This window comes from Macaca mulatta, chromosome 13 (assembly GCF_049350105.2).
Source record: "Macaca mulatta isolate MMU2019108-1 chromosome 13, T2T-MMU8v2.0, whole genome shotgun sequence".
Taxonomy (NCBI): Eukaryota; Metazoa; Chordata; class Mammalia; order Primates; family Cercopithecidae; genus Macaca; species Macaca mulatta.
In genome coordinates, this window is record NC_133418.1 from 65,718,215 (window position 1) to 65,732,787 (window position 14,573).

General features: G+C 38.7%; 1 long non-coding RNA gene across 1 annotated transcript in view; it reads right to left on the bottom strand.

The window, feature by feature from the left end:
* Positions 1–14,331, bottom strand: part of LOC106992963 (uncharacterized) — a 35,179-nt gene extending 20,848 nt beyond the window's left edge. Inside the window, exon 1 of the long non-coding RNA XR_013402485.1 lies at positions 14,035–14,331. This is a non-coding gene — a long non-coding RNA (uncharacterized LOC106992963). The remainder of the gene's footprint in view (positions 1–14,034) is intronic.
* Positions 14,332–14,573: the final 242 nt, after the last annotated feature.

Below are 14,573 nucleotides of genomic sequence, written 5' to 3' on the forward strand. Positions count from 1 at the left end.
AAAAGCAAAAGCAAGTGAAAAAAGTCTGAAATGTTAAAACAAGACCAAACTGTATAATTTAAAAAAAAAAAAAAAACAAGGTGGAATTTGGTCTGACATAGTGAGGGTATGAAGAGAGAAAAGATCATTAGATTCTGGAGCACTTCAAACATTCAAAAAAAAATTCTTGTGGGTTGACTGATGAGACAAGATAAGGTGCTCTGAGGCCAATGGTTAAAGAGTTTATGTAGTCCATTTAAAAGTTTTCTGACTTAGTTTAGGGCATTTTTTAAGATGGGTGAAAAATGTTTGCTTAAATTTGTGAACTAAGAGTAAATTCCAAAAATGTGTTTATTTTATGCCTGATACTTTTGTTGTTGTTGTTGTTGTTTGTTTGTTTGAGACAGTTTCACTCCTGTGGCCCAGGCTGGAGAGAAGTGGCACGATCTTGGCTCACTGCAACCTCCACCTCCCAGTTTCAAGAGATTCTCCTGCCTTAGCCTCTTGGGTATCTGGGATTACTGACACCCACTACCACACTCAGCTAATCTTTGTGTTTTTAGTAGAGGCGGGGTTTCGCCACATTGGCCAGGCTGGTCTCCAACTCCTGACCTCAAGTGATCCACCTGCCTCAGCCTCCCAAAGTGCTGGGATTAGTTTGTACCAAACTGGTGGATGTGACCCACCGCACCTGGCTGCCTGATACTTTTTAACTTTTCATATATATTGAAATTGAATTGCTCCAATAACATTATCAAGTTAGTCTTTTAGTGATATTTGTTTTCCCTTCTTTTTTTTATTGATACATAATCTTTGTATATGTTGATGTAGTACATGTGATATTTTGACAAATCCATACAAAGTGTAATAATTAAATCTGGTAACTGGGATATCCGTCACTTCAAACTATAATCTTTCCTTTGTGTCAGGAATGTTCCAAAACTTGTCTTCTATCCATATGAAATATACAATAAATTATTGTTAACTATAGTCACTCTACTGTGCTATTGAACACCAGAACTTATTCCTTCCATCTAACTGTATTTTTGTACCCGTCTACCAAATTATCTTCATCCTGCTCTCCCCTCTGCCCTTCCTAGCCTCTGGTAATCACCATTCTACTCTCTACTGCCATGAGATCAATTTTTTAGCTCCCACATATGAGTGAGAACATGCGATATTTATCTTTCTCTGTCTGGCTTATTTCACTTAACATAATGTCCTCCAGTTCCATTCACGTTGCTGCACACGACAGGATTTCATTTTTTAAAAATTACTAAATAGTGTTTCATCATGTATACATGCCAAATTTTTAAATCCATTCATCTATTGATAGACATTTACATTGATTCTTTATCTTGGCTATTATGAAGGTGCTGCATTAAACATAAGAATTCAGATATCTCTTCAATACACTGATTTTCTTTCTTTTAGATATATACCCAGAAGCGGGATTTCTGGATCATGTAGTAATTCTAGTTTCAGTTTCCTAAGGAACCTCCATAATGTTTTCTGTAATGGTTGTAGTAATTTACATTACCATCAGCAGTGTGCACGAGTTCACTTTTCTCTGCATCCTGACCAGCATCTGTTATTTTCTGTCTTTTTGATAATAGCCATTTTTAACTATGATAAGATGAGATCTCATTGTGGTTTTGATTCATATGTTCATGATGATTAGTGATGTTGACCTTTTTTTTTTTCCTATACCTGTTGGCCAATTGTATGTCTTCTTTTGATAAGTGTCAATTCAGATCATTTGCTTATTGAATTATTTGGTTTATTTAGTACTGAGTTGATTTCCTTATGTATTTTTGTTGTTGGATAGATAGTTTGCAAATACTTTCTCCCATTCTATAGGTTATCTCTTCACTGTGTTGATTGTTTCCTTTACTGTGCCAAAGGGTTTTTTTAGCTTGATGTGATCCCTTTTCTCTGATTTTTCTTATGTTGCCTCTGCTTTTGAGGTTTTATTCGAAAAATCTTTGTCCAGATTCTCCAATGTTTTCTTCTAGTAGTTTTGTTGTTTCAGGTCTTACCTTTAAGTCTTCAATCAATTTTGATTTTATTTTTTGTAAGGTGAGATGATCTAGTTTCATTCTTCTGCATATAGTTATCCAGTTTTTTTGGGGGGGGGCACCATTTACTGAAGAGTCTCTCCTTTACCCAATATATGTTCTTGGTGCCTTTGTCAAAAATGAGTTGGCTGTAAATGCATGGATTCATTTTTGGGTTCTCTATTCTTTTCCATTGGTCCATGTGACTGCTTTTATGCCAGTATCATGCTGTTTTGATTACTATCACTTTGTGATATGTTTATAAGTCAGGTACTGTGATGTCTCTAGCTTTATTATTTTTGTTCAAGATTATCTTGTCTATTCAATGCTTTTTATGGTTCTATATTGATTTTATGATTCTTTTTTATTTCTGTGAAGAATGTCATTGGTATTTTGATAGAGATTGCATTGACTCTGCAATTGCTTTAAGTAGTATGGGCATTTTAACAATATTAGTTCTTCCAATCCATGAATATGGGATATTTTTCATTTTTATGTCTTCTTTAATTTTTTTTTATCAGTGTTTCATAGCTTTCTCTGCAGAGATCTTTCACTTCTTTTGTTAAAATTTTCATTCTCTCTTTATTATTCCACTCCAGTTATTCTTCCTGCTGTCCAGGAGGCCTATGCGAATGCAACTTTCTAGTAGAAAATCTTATTCTAATATTTCCTAAAAGGAACTTGTTTCTCATGTATGTATATGTCTTTGGTGAAAAAGACAATTTTAGTAGGAGAGCTTGTGATCTAGACAACTTTTCTTTCAAGGGACACATTAATAAGGACTCTACCATTTTTAAAATTAACTTAGATATAAATTATAAAAAGTCATAGACAATTCCCTCCCAACCACAAATTCTAACAGACAAACTATAAATAATTTTATGATTCTGCTGACTGAAGCCAAAGACAAATCAAAGAAAGGTACACATAGGTAGATGCCATGATATCCTCTTTTTTATTTTTAGTATTTTAAATCATCACCACACTTCATAATTGTTATTTTCTACTCTCTTCCTTTGGGTCTTTATAGTCATCTTTGTTTTTTTTGTGTGTGCAAGAAAATAAAATGTAGGTGAAAATAAATAGGGAGGAGAAAAATACCTTAAATAGAAATTGCCTAGTTGAAAGTAACTTGTATTGTTACATACATGGCTATAAAGTTCCATAACTCTTGCTCCTTTAACTAACTGGAGGAAAACCTCTTATCTGCACAATGTTGAAGATTCTGCTGTTTCACTTTGCATGGTATTGTTCAGTCTCTTTTGTAAAAGTGTAAGAACTTATTATTTTAAAAAAATAAATAAGTGTGAATTTCAGTGGAGACATAAACATTCCATCAGCTATAGAAATCATCTCTAAAATTGGTTCTGTATGTCCACCTGTTGATTTTCACTAAAGGTCGTTCTAGATAGCAAATAAAAAGTTAGTAAGTGTCAAAATCACTGAGCCATAGAATTTTCTTGAAAATTTTTCTGGACTCAAGAGGTGCAGCAGCACTAAAACACTTCTACAGAGGCTCAAATTCTTCATAAAGAAAAAGTGTGAACTTGGGACAAGATACAAAATACACATTATACATTTTAGAAAAGTTTCTTCAAATCTCTTCCATTGATCCTTTGATCCTCCATTAATTTAACAGCTCTCATTCTGGCAGGAGTTGAAATGATCTTAACAGATACACAATGTGGGATGGTCACATAAAAAGAACCCAGTGACACCACCCAGCTAGGAAGAGGAAGGTGCAGAATTTATATTCTGTAGACTGACCTCACTTCCCATGTGGCATGGGCAAGATTAGGAAATTTCTTTATACCCCTCAAAGAGAGGACTTAGGAGAGGCTAAGTGTTGAGGGTTTGGTAGGGGACCAGCCCCCTATGATAAATGGCAAAGGGCCTCCTCACCAAACACTCTGGGAAGACTGTTAAAGATTGTCTGCCACTACATGGCAGAGACACAAAACACATCAGCAAAAACTGAGATGAATCAGAGGCATCTGGGTATTATCTGAGAGTACTGACCACACAATGGGCCAGCAGGTCCCCAGTCAAACCTACTGTTAATGCCTGTGGAGCAAAGAACAGCCAGGCAGAGGAGAGACCTTGCTACAGAGAAACCCCAGGGTCAGAGGCAGGACATGGACCTAAGCATCCTCTTCTCCCATCATGGAGACAGAACAAGGGATGTGGCTTAGGGTTGAGCAGGTTGTGCTCACATAAATGTGCCCCACAAGGTGCACTCTGGAGGAAGGGAGTTTTTTGGCATTAGTCATCACATGAGTGTGGACTTTTTAGTCTTTTTGTAATCCACTCTAAGTTTAAGTCTCTGGTAGCTACAGCCCTATCTCTCAGACAGCAGGGCACCATCTTGAGAAAGGGAAAAGTGGGCTAGGAGAGCAATCTGAACCACTAAGCATTTTCCTAACGAGATTAAATCTTTGAAAGATGCTTCTATAAACCATCATAACTTTGAATGGACTGAAAGTTAAAGTGAAAGGAGACTTACAAAGCAGAAGAGACTAAAATGTTGCCAAAGGACAATAAGTTGTTTTTGCAGTTCAGTAAAGTAGTAGTGCATGGGCCAGGTCACAGTTTTTATAAATTACAGGGCAGCCTTTATTTTCTGCATATCTGAGTGCAGCATAAAGCAATTTACAACTCTGTTGTGTGTGTGTGTGTGTGTGTGTGTGTGTGTGTGTGTGTGTGTAAGACTAGAGGATTGTAACTCTAAACATAATCATGTTTTTGAATGCATACTGATATTATGGATGTTTATATTTTCAACTTTTGACTTTAATTTTTCTGTGATGAGCATGTATTTAGCATTTTAAAATCAAAGCTGGATAAATGTTATTTTAAAATAATTTGTGTACCTCTTCCAGTTGTTTTTGTCTACACTCCAACTGTTTTGCAAAATATGTGAAGTATTTGGTCAGTCAGTCCTTTTCCAGTTCAACTCTAAAATATGATTTTTATATTTTTTTTACTCATAAATCCTTTTTAACTTTGCTCTGTTTTAATCCCTTTATTTCAAAGATCACATCGTATCTCCTTTATTCTCTCAAAATTTCAAAATGGCCTTTGGCCAAATGCAATAAAATTTTGCCCTGACCTGACATAAAGAATGAAGTATGTATATGAAAGCACTTTGAAAACTTTAAAGGACTTTAAAAATGCATGGTAGTATTGGTGGTGGAAGAGAAAGGGGTGGGAGAAGAGGGGGAGGAAACTGTAAGTGGAGGAACTATGTTGTATTTTCTCATAACATAAATTTTGAAGTCCTTCCTGAATGAATTTGCAAACAGAAGCAAATGGAGTCCTTATGTGACATTCTTGAATGCTCGCAATTTTATAAATTCAATTCCACGCCTTAGGCAACATGGTACACCCCTTCAGGTTGACATTTTTCTGTGCCATTTACTGCTGCTGAGTGCAATGGACCTCCTTCACAATTGCCAAAATTACCTCAGAGCTACTGGTCTTCCAGGTGTGAACCCTACGGCCACCTCTTGTACCTATATTGCTAAGAGCTGTGCTAGAAGTGGTTCCTAATTAGGAAAACATTTAAATCTGCAAACTGTGTCTACAGCTTACTTGGGTTTTTTGTTCCTTTGTGTATTTGTTTGAGAGAGAGGATATTGAGATCCCAGAAGACGAGAAAGTCTAAGACTATAAATTCAGATCTCCTTAGAAACCCTCCCTGCCCCCACCAGGTTAAAGGGATATAATACCTTGACAAATAGTGCATCTTCACTTTCCAGTCCCTTCAGTGTATGCCTAGGCCAGAAAACTATGCTATAATGGTTAAAAGCATATACTGGGGAGTCAGAGAGACTAGGTTCAAATCCCACCCCTACTACTTGGTAGTTCTACAATCTTGGAGAAAGCACTTGACCTCTTTTTGCCTTAAATTCTTTATTATAAAATGAGGATTATAAAAGAATCTATTTCATAGTGTTCCTGACAGATTTCAACGTGTTAATATAAGCGAAGTGCATTCAACAGCATCTGGCACTTACCAAGTGCCCCATAAATGCTAATTATTATGATTAAGAAGGGAATCCTCAAGTGTATCCAAAACACCACAAGCCCCTGAGGCTCACATGCTGTCCCCCTCAAGTGAACTAACACTGAGAAGGCTTGGTAACTCTAAGAAATCCTTCTCCTAGCTCTTCACAGCTCAAGCGTGTATGGTGATGACCTATTTGTGCATGAACAGATGTGTACCGAGCCTTCTGGATTTACTTTGGCAGCAACAGGGTCAGGCTTGTATTGAGTGATCCACCTTTGTGGCTCAGTCAGCTCTGGGATGACCGCATGTGCCTGGTTGTGGTTATGTAACACATCCATCTGGACTGGGATTCAATGTACTGGTCTTAGGCCTTACAGAAAGGAAGCAAAGAAAAATTCTTACCATGGGAAATAATCTTGAGTTCACGGATTTACTATTTTCTTGCCAGGCTTTTTGAGTACTGATGGCTCTCAAACAGGCATTAAAATGATTGTCATTGGACCATAAAGAAAAGCTAGAAAATGTGAGGCACGAAGGTATGCTTTTACTTGTGGAGTTCTTTGCTTGTCTTCTGGTTTTGTTGTTGTTGTTGGTGGTGTTGTTGTTTTTGACCAAAGGAGAAATTACAATTAGGGAGGAGGAAGTAGAAGAATCCGTGGATATATGCTAACGATTCTCAAAAACAGAAGTATTATTTCTAGAGTACCATTAGCATATCCTGGAAGAGCACCTTTTCTATGACTTCTAGCTTTTATGGGGTTTAGCCAGATCTTTAGCATTCTTAGGTGAATTAATACTCAATGAAATTTTTCATAAGCATCTGAAATTTTTCTGGAAGGTATTTAAAATGGATCAGCAGGCTTGATACCACACCTCACACCTCTGCTTCTAGCATGAATCCTACTCAACATACACTTTTAAAAAATGCTGGAGTTAGTCCTAAGCCACCTTTGCTCCATTTTAATTCATTTGTCGAACAAGTAGTTTTGGGCATTATTTTTCTTGACCATTCTCTTCTCTCTCCATCTCTTCCTTTCTTTTTTTCATCTCCCACGATGTCAATTTATTAAATATATATACTTTAATGGGCCCGTAGAAAATAAAGACATTTCCGATTTGTTTTGGAAAGGAGGAATCTAAACCCCAACTGCTTTCCAGGGTACAGTTCAATCCTCCACCACATACACTTCCTCCTCCTCCAGGGACTGCATTTCATCTTCCATCCATCTAGCTAAGGAGAACAGAGGCTAATTTAGGAGCCTCTTTCTGCCTGTACATATTCAGCCAGAGGGGTCACTGGTGATTGATGCAAGACGCTACATCCTCCAAGAGCTTTCCAAGTCCCTGCTGGTCCAGAGAGGAGCGTCCAACAGTAACTCACCCTTTAGTGCCTGTGTATTTCTATGCCTCCAGCTAGAAATAGTCAATAAGCACCAGAGGCAACTTATGTTGCCTTAGATCTCAAATAAATGCCTCACACCATCACCTTAGAGGCCTTTCACAAACCCTGTTTCTTCACAGATAGATTCCAAGTCCTAGCAGCCAATTACTACTGAGGTGCCTCAAAGGCTTGAAAGAGGAGGCAAGGAGAGAGAAAGGGCTTCTCCAAAGATGAGAGTTATGCGTTTCCTTCTAATAAAAATTGCTCCCTTTTAATTGAGTGCTTCCTCTGAGCCAGACACTGGATGAGGTTTGATCTACATTATCCCACTCATTCCTCACAGCTGTGAGATTCATGAAGCTCTAGCCCATTTGACAGATGAGGACACAGAGGCTCACAGAGCTTATGTAACTCCTACTTTCTGCCTCCCCATTCTCTGGCGCACCCCCTTAACTGCCGCTTATACACACAGATGCTTGTGGACGTGTGTTACAAAAGCAATTGGAAAATGTTCCTGGATGCCAGGTAAGTCAATTGACTTCTGGGCCTCAGCTTAGGTCCCTGACATTCCTTCTTTTGCATTGAAAAGAGGTTCGCTGTGCTGGTTACTCCACAGGCTGCCAGAAGCATACCCCGTTATATTCTGCCCATCTTCTAGATGTTCTCAACACTTCCAGGGCCTTTCATTACTTTAAGGGTTGTTTTTGACATGTTCTGGCAAGTTCCTTTTGTTTTGTTTAGAGAAAGGGTCCTACTCTGACACCCAGGCTGGAGTGCCGTGGTGAAATCATAGCTCACGGCAGCCTCTAAGTCCTGGGCTCAAGCCATCCTCCCTTCTCAGCCTCCTGAGGAGCTGGGACTACAGGCACACCACCACGCCCAGCTGTAAGTTCCTTCTCGTACCACAAAGCATTGTGTGTTCACCCTGTATAAGGTACTGCAATAGGTTCTGTATAGGTTCAAGGGAGTGGAGTGTTACTTTAAAAACAGACGACACAGTCACAGTCTTCCACAATTATTTTCAATCGTGCAACATTCCACAAAGAATCAGGTCCTGGCTTAAGTGCTGGAAATAAAAAGACGAACATGCCTGAGCCATAGGTTTTATCATTCTTTTTCATTATTTTCTTTCTCTGACTTACCTCTATTTCCTAATTCCTAAAGAGTCTTGTTGTCTCCTTTACACACACATGTTCTTAGGAAGATGTATGTGGCAGGATAAAGCATCTGCATTGACCAAAAATTAATTTGGCAACTAACTATAGAAAAGCCAATGTCTCCACATCCTGAAAGAAATCATATAGCTGGACATTGGGTAAGGTCTGATAGGTCAGAGCTCTCAGTATCCCATTTCACCATGCTTTTCTCTTGCAGGAACTGAACCATGGACTAGCATGGTTTTTTTTACCTTTTCTCAACCCTTCCTGGGAACTCACAACACATGAATATTAAATACCCAAGATCATTGTATATCTGTAAGTTCTGTGCCATGAAAGTCTCTGGACAATGCAGTCTTACCTAGTCTGTAACTGAGCTATCTGCTACACTTCTGTGAAATGAAGGGACAGATGTGTGTGGGCTGTCTCCCCGTGTGAGGCAGAAGACCTTCTAGATGTGATAGATCCAGGCATAAATGTAGGGATAAGGATCACCACGTTTTTTCTGTTATGGAGAAAAATGACTAAATTCCTTGAAGATAATAACAATAATCATGTATTTTATGTCTATAGTACTTTTCCAATTCTCAAGCATTTTCACATCTGTGCTTTCATTGGCTCTCCACACCAAACTTAACCTTGGTCTACATATTATGATATTTTTCTCAATGATAACACATCTCTCTCTTTTATTTGGTCACCATGATTATAAAGGAAAATATTGTTATCCCCAGTTTATTAATGAAGAAACTGAGGGTTAGAGAGAGTGATTTTCTCAGGTTATAAAACAAGAATTTAAACCCAGGAGATCCTTTGCAAATTTCAGTGTTTGTTCCTCCCCAATAATCTTCATTTGGTACGTGGGGAAACCAAGGCCTTTCTCTGGAGGATCTCAGATGAAATAGAGCACATGTGCTTAATAAGCCAAACGTCCCACCTGATAGATAGGAGTCACAGTGTGAGGTGTGTGGCCATGGCCAATGAAACCTTGCCAAGCCTTTGTATGGACTGCAAATCCAGTTCATTTCCAAAAGCCAGGTTCCTAGAAAACGGGTTTCTGTTGACACTTTCCCTGCATGTTTTGTTATGCTTGTTTGTGTTGGCCTAGAGAACCAGCAGCCAGGGACAGCGGGATGACTTTCAGCCAAGGGGCGGTCTGTTCACACCCTGGGGACTGGAGCGTTCCACCAAGTTAGCTGCTGCTTGAAAGGACAGCTGCCGCGCAGTCTTGCTCACTCCCCATTTTGTTATCCCTGAGATAATAAATAAAGGCTCATTCTGTTGTGTCCAAAAGACCCTTTTCAGAAGACCTGCTCTTGCTGGAAGTCTCCTGAGTCCCCTTACCTGATTACAGTCAGATGCTGGGCATTTCAAATTAAATTAGAACAAATAACGAAAATGAAAGGAGAGTGGGAAGGAGGAAAACCAGCAAAAATGGTATTCATTTAAAGTAGCCAGTGAGAAAAATGGAGCCTGAGAAACTCAACTGATACCGGGAGAGATCAATGTTTGTCATCTAGTCTTAGGCTAAAAAGAGCCATAAGTGAGAATTTGTAGGGATGACAGTTCTAGGTCAGTTCTGTTTAACATATTCTGCTGCAGATATGGCCAGGTTAAGCGGGAAAATGTTCTAAACCTAGATCTGAATTCCTATGGCTCTTGGACCATGATTCTATCTCTATTTGGTTAAATGATGGCATATGCAGGATATGAGGTCTAGCTCTTGGAAGGTGTGGAAAATACATGTCTCATTGCACAAATTTGTTTTCTCTACCAAATCCTGCCAATGTTGAAGTGTCAGTTGAGCTCAAAATTCTCCCAGAGATGTGCTTAGAGACCCATTGCTGTGTGGATGAATGGGAGAATAGGAAGTAAATTCTTGTAATATGTGGTCTCGATATGGTTCGATGTCAGTAAGACAAATTAAATGAAATTAATTTAAAATTAATTGAAATGATCATGGACCAAGATTACTGTGTGGTCACTCCCCAAGGTGATTTAAAACAGAATTCTTATTGTTCAGTTAAAACCAACTTGCAATCAACCAGCCTAACAATGCCCCCAGATCATTTCAGCCTCCTTGAGATCCCTTTACCTTGGTCATGTTTTCATCACATCTGCCTGATACTCTGCTATCCCCTATTTCAGTGACACTAAATGTTGCTGGATCCCAGAAGAGCATTACGATATTTGATAAGACAATCTAACTTCACCATCCAGATGCTGAAAAAATATTTACATTTGATGTGTTTTTTCAATCCTATTAGCCAAAGTAATATATTGCACGATAAAATATATGGTTATATTACAGTACTCTTATTGTGAAGAAACAATGAGCACACAGAAACATAATTCATATTATACCATCTGTCAGTAAAGGAGGTCTCTTCAACAAACACAAACTCAATTTAGATAAAATAAGTTAATAGGTGTTAGAGGGTTAACTTCTCTTTTGACAAAAAGTCATCACATCACATATTAAAGGCCAGTATTAACAAGGAAAGAGATTCAAGAGAGCATAAGGGATGATTATCTTTTGAGACATTCCTGCATACAGCATTAAAAAATACAATTTGGTCTCGCAGCTCTCCCCTAACATCACTCCTCATATTAGTATCTATGATGGAACAAGTCAAACTTTGAAGTATCAAAATGAGCTAGTGCTGCTGGGTATTTCCTAAAAAATGTGACAACTCTTATACTTAAAATAAATACATAAATAAATAAATAAGCACTGAAGAGTGATCAGTGAAAATGTCTCTTAAGCCCATTATTTTTAGCTGAGCGCTGTTATGACTGTTTCCATGGTTAAACCATGAATATGTTTTCTGCACAAGCACGGTCAGCTAGTGGCCTTAATTAGCTTTCAAATGGAGAATGCTGCGGTTTACCACTTATTAAATATCCACCACACCAAGTTACAATTTTACCCTTCCACACCTCACTTAGTTGAGACACCTCAAGGAACCCACAATGCTGAATAACTGGTGATTTAAAAATATGTACCATGTGTGATGATCGGACTGAACACACAGGCTGTGAGGGAAGTTCACTAAAACCTGGCCAGATTTCATTTCCAGATGGAATGATACAATTTGTAAATTGAGGCAACAAGATAAGTCACCCAGAAAGAAAGAGATGAAGTGTATGCTCTAGCTAACAGCTAACACACTGTCCTTATTCGTAGGAATTCAACATATATTTATTAAGTGCTTGCATTGCATTCTGAATACTAAGTCTTCATCTAGATTCCTCATGTCTAGGAATTCGCAGGAGGTGATTAAGTGGAATACAGGATCTGGTGAAGAAGAAGAGGACTGTCCCAGCATTCAAGATCTTTAAACAGTATGCCTCCTAGAGAAGGAAGAAAGTCTAAAATTACTCATCAAGCTAATCTACTCTTAATACAACATACAAGTAGAGTAACCTAACCAAGCTCATTTCACCAAGCATTTTATTCATGAGGGAGATGATGCAGTTTGAGATTCAATTGAGACAGAATTAGTTTTTCTGATTAGCTAGGTTGAGTGGTTAAGGTATGGTAATAATGATATCATTATTTCTTCTCTCCCCTTTCTCATACAACATTCAGAGACACATTCTCTCTCTCTCTCTCTCTCACACACACACACACACACACACACACACACACACCCTCACATATCTGTTTGGATGTGGTTTGCGAATCTTCAACTGGTGTTGTCTGCGTATCAACTTGTATACTCCCAGGGGCAAAAAAGAAAAAAAGAAAAAGTGAATTCACCTCTTGTTGCAATTCCACTGTGTACAAAATGGCCTTGAAATTTGAAGGAAGAAAAAAAATCCTCCTACAAAGAGAACATGTGAAAAGGCCAAGGGAGAGCATAACTGAAAAAAATATATAAAAATGCAAATTTTCCTAAACTTCAGCTTTGGATGGACTGAAGCATAAGTGAGAACTTCAACAAAGCAATAGAAAAAGATGACAGCTCAGAGTTTCAGAAATTTAAGACAGCAGCAGGATTAGACACTTTGGGTTGTCTTCGCACACATTTCTTATGGGAGTTAATTCCATTTGACATGCAAGACCAAAGCAAGATTACAGAGGCATAGCCCCATGGCGAGGTGTATGCTGTAGCTAAAAGCTGGGATTTGAATAATTGTGCAGGCTTACTCCAAGAATCAGGCGAGAACAGAATGAATGGATTATTACAAGGAACTTTGTACATTTTTAACTGCTGGACTTAATAAAATACCCTCTATGTGAGAATAGTGTTATGGTCGTCTGCACTTACTCTAGCTGAAGTTTGTGGTAGGATCTATCAAAAATGAGAAAAAACAGAAGCTGTTTTTTAAAAAAAGAAAGAAAGGAAAAAAGAAATTTGAAATGAATGACTGGGCTGGGTCATGCCCGTATGATTTATAGAGGAACAAAAAATTTGGAGAACTTGAGATCAACATATTCAAGCCCCCCCAAAGTTACAGGGAATTCATTTCCTGTGCAAAGAAGTCTGAGGAAAGTGGAGAATAGAGTTCAGGGAAAGTGGGCCACAAAAAGGTGGATTTTCATTTCACGATTTCAGCTTGTTAAGGAGGTCATTTGTTACTGGAAAAAGTTACTAACCCACACATCATTTTATATATATGTATAAATGTGACCTCTTTCCTTGGAAGCCATGGAAGCACTTGTCTGTAAAAGGCAGAAAGAGTAACAGTTCCAAAGACTTCTTGCTGCTTAATTAACTTTCCAGTGAGAATTATTAAAATTCTTTATGTAATTCTTATTTAGTGCTCATTAAAGTGAAAGATACAAATGCTGGACAATGCAGGGTTCAGAGAATTTTAAGAAAGAAAAGTTAGTTTTGCAATAGCTGAGAATTATGAAAAGCTGTCATTAACTGTAGCCAAGTAGACCTTTCATTTTAAAAGTCACTGATTCAGATCTGAAATGATTAGATTTGATTTTCTCCCTTAATCTCATCTTCATGTCCTCCTTTCCTGAAAGCTCATTTCTCCTCAATTCTTCCTCAGCCCTAACCAGCCTAGTGGGGAGGAAAGTCCACCCAGAAGAGGAGGAAACTGCTCTGGGCCATGGCACTGGGGCAGTGCGCCCTCTGCTGGGAAGTCAGCCTGCAGTCCAGCTTGGGAAAATCCCCCCCAAAGAGCATGCCCCTAGGAAAGCAAAAGAGATGTGCATTTCCAATAGTGAAAATCCCTCATACAAGTGGCGTATCTTTCTCTGGTAAGTGGAGATTAGAGGAGGGACCTGGGAGGGTGCATGCGAAGGCTTCATTAAACCAGAACTCAAATGCAGCTCTCCTCACAAAACATGTCTGACAACACAGCCTGCCATGTAAAATAGCATCAGGAATGATGAACACATTACAAATTTGTAGACCCTAAAATTAAACTCCACCTCATTTATTTCATATTTCAGCAGGGCTGAGGATGCCTGACAGTAAAGGCACAGACCTTTCTTGATAAGCCCCATGGTTTCCTTCTTGGAGAAGGGATTGTGCTCTGTACAGATGCATTCAGTCTTCTTGAAGCCCAAACTCTGCTTGGTGGAGCCAGGAAAGAGGAGGCATGTTTCAGTGTTCTGCAGAAGAAAGTCAAGAATCCTAGCCCTGAGACAGAAGCAGGTGAATGTATTACCACAGGAAGACAAAGAGCTAGTCTTTCCCCCCTTACCTCTGTACATCATTTAGATCTTTGCTAGTAAAAATGTGGTTCACACACCAGCCATTTCAGCATCACCTGGGAGCTTGTTAGAAAACCAGGAGCCCATCCCACCCTAGACCAACTGCATCATAATTTACATTTTAACAAGATTCCAGTAATTCATAAGTATGTTAAACCTTGAGATGCACCAGTGTAGACACTAAAGAGCTAAAGCACAAACAAAACTAGAGTATGGAACTTTACAAGCAGAAGGGGACCTAGCCACCACCTGCCTCCTTTGATAGAGAAACCAAGGCCCTGAGGGGAACACAACTACTCACGTATCTAAG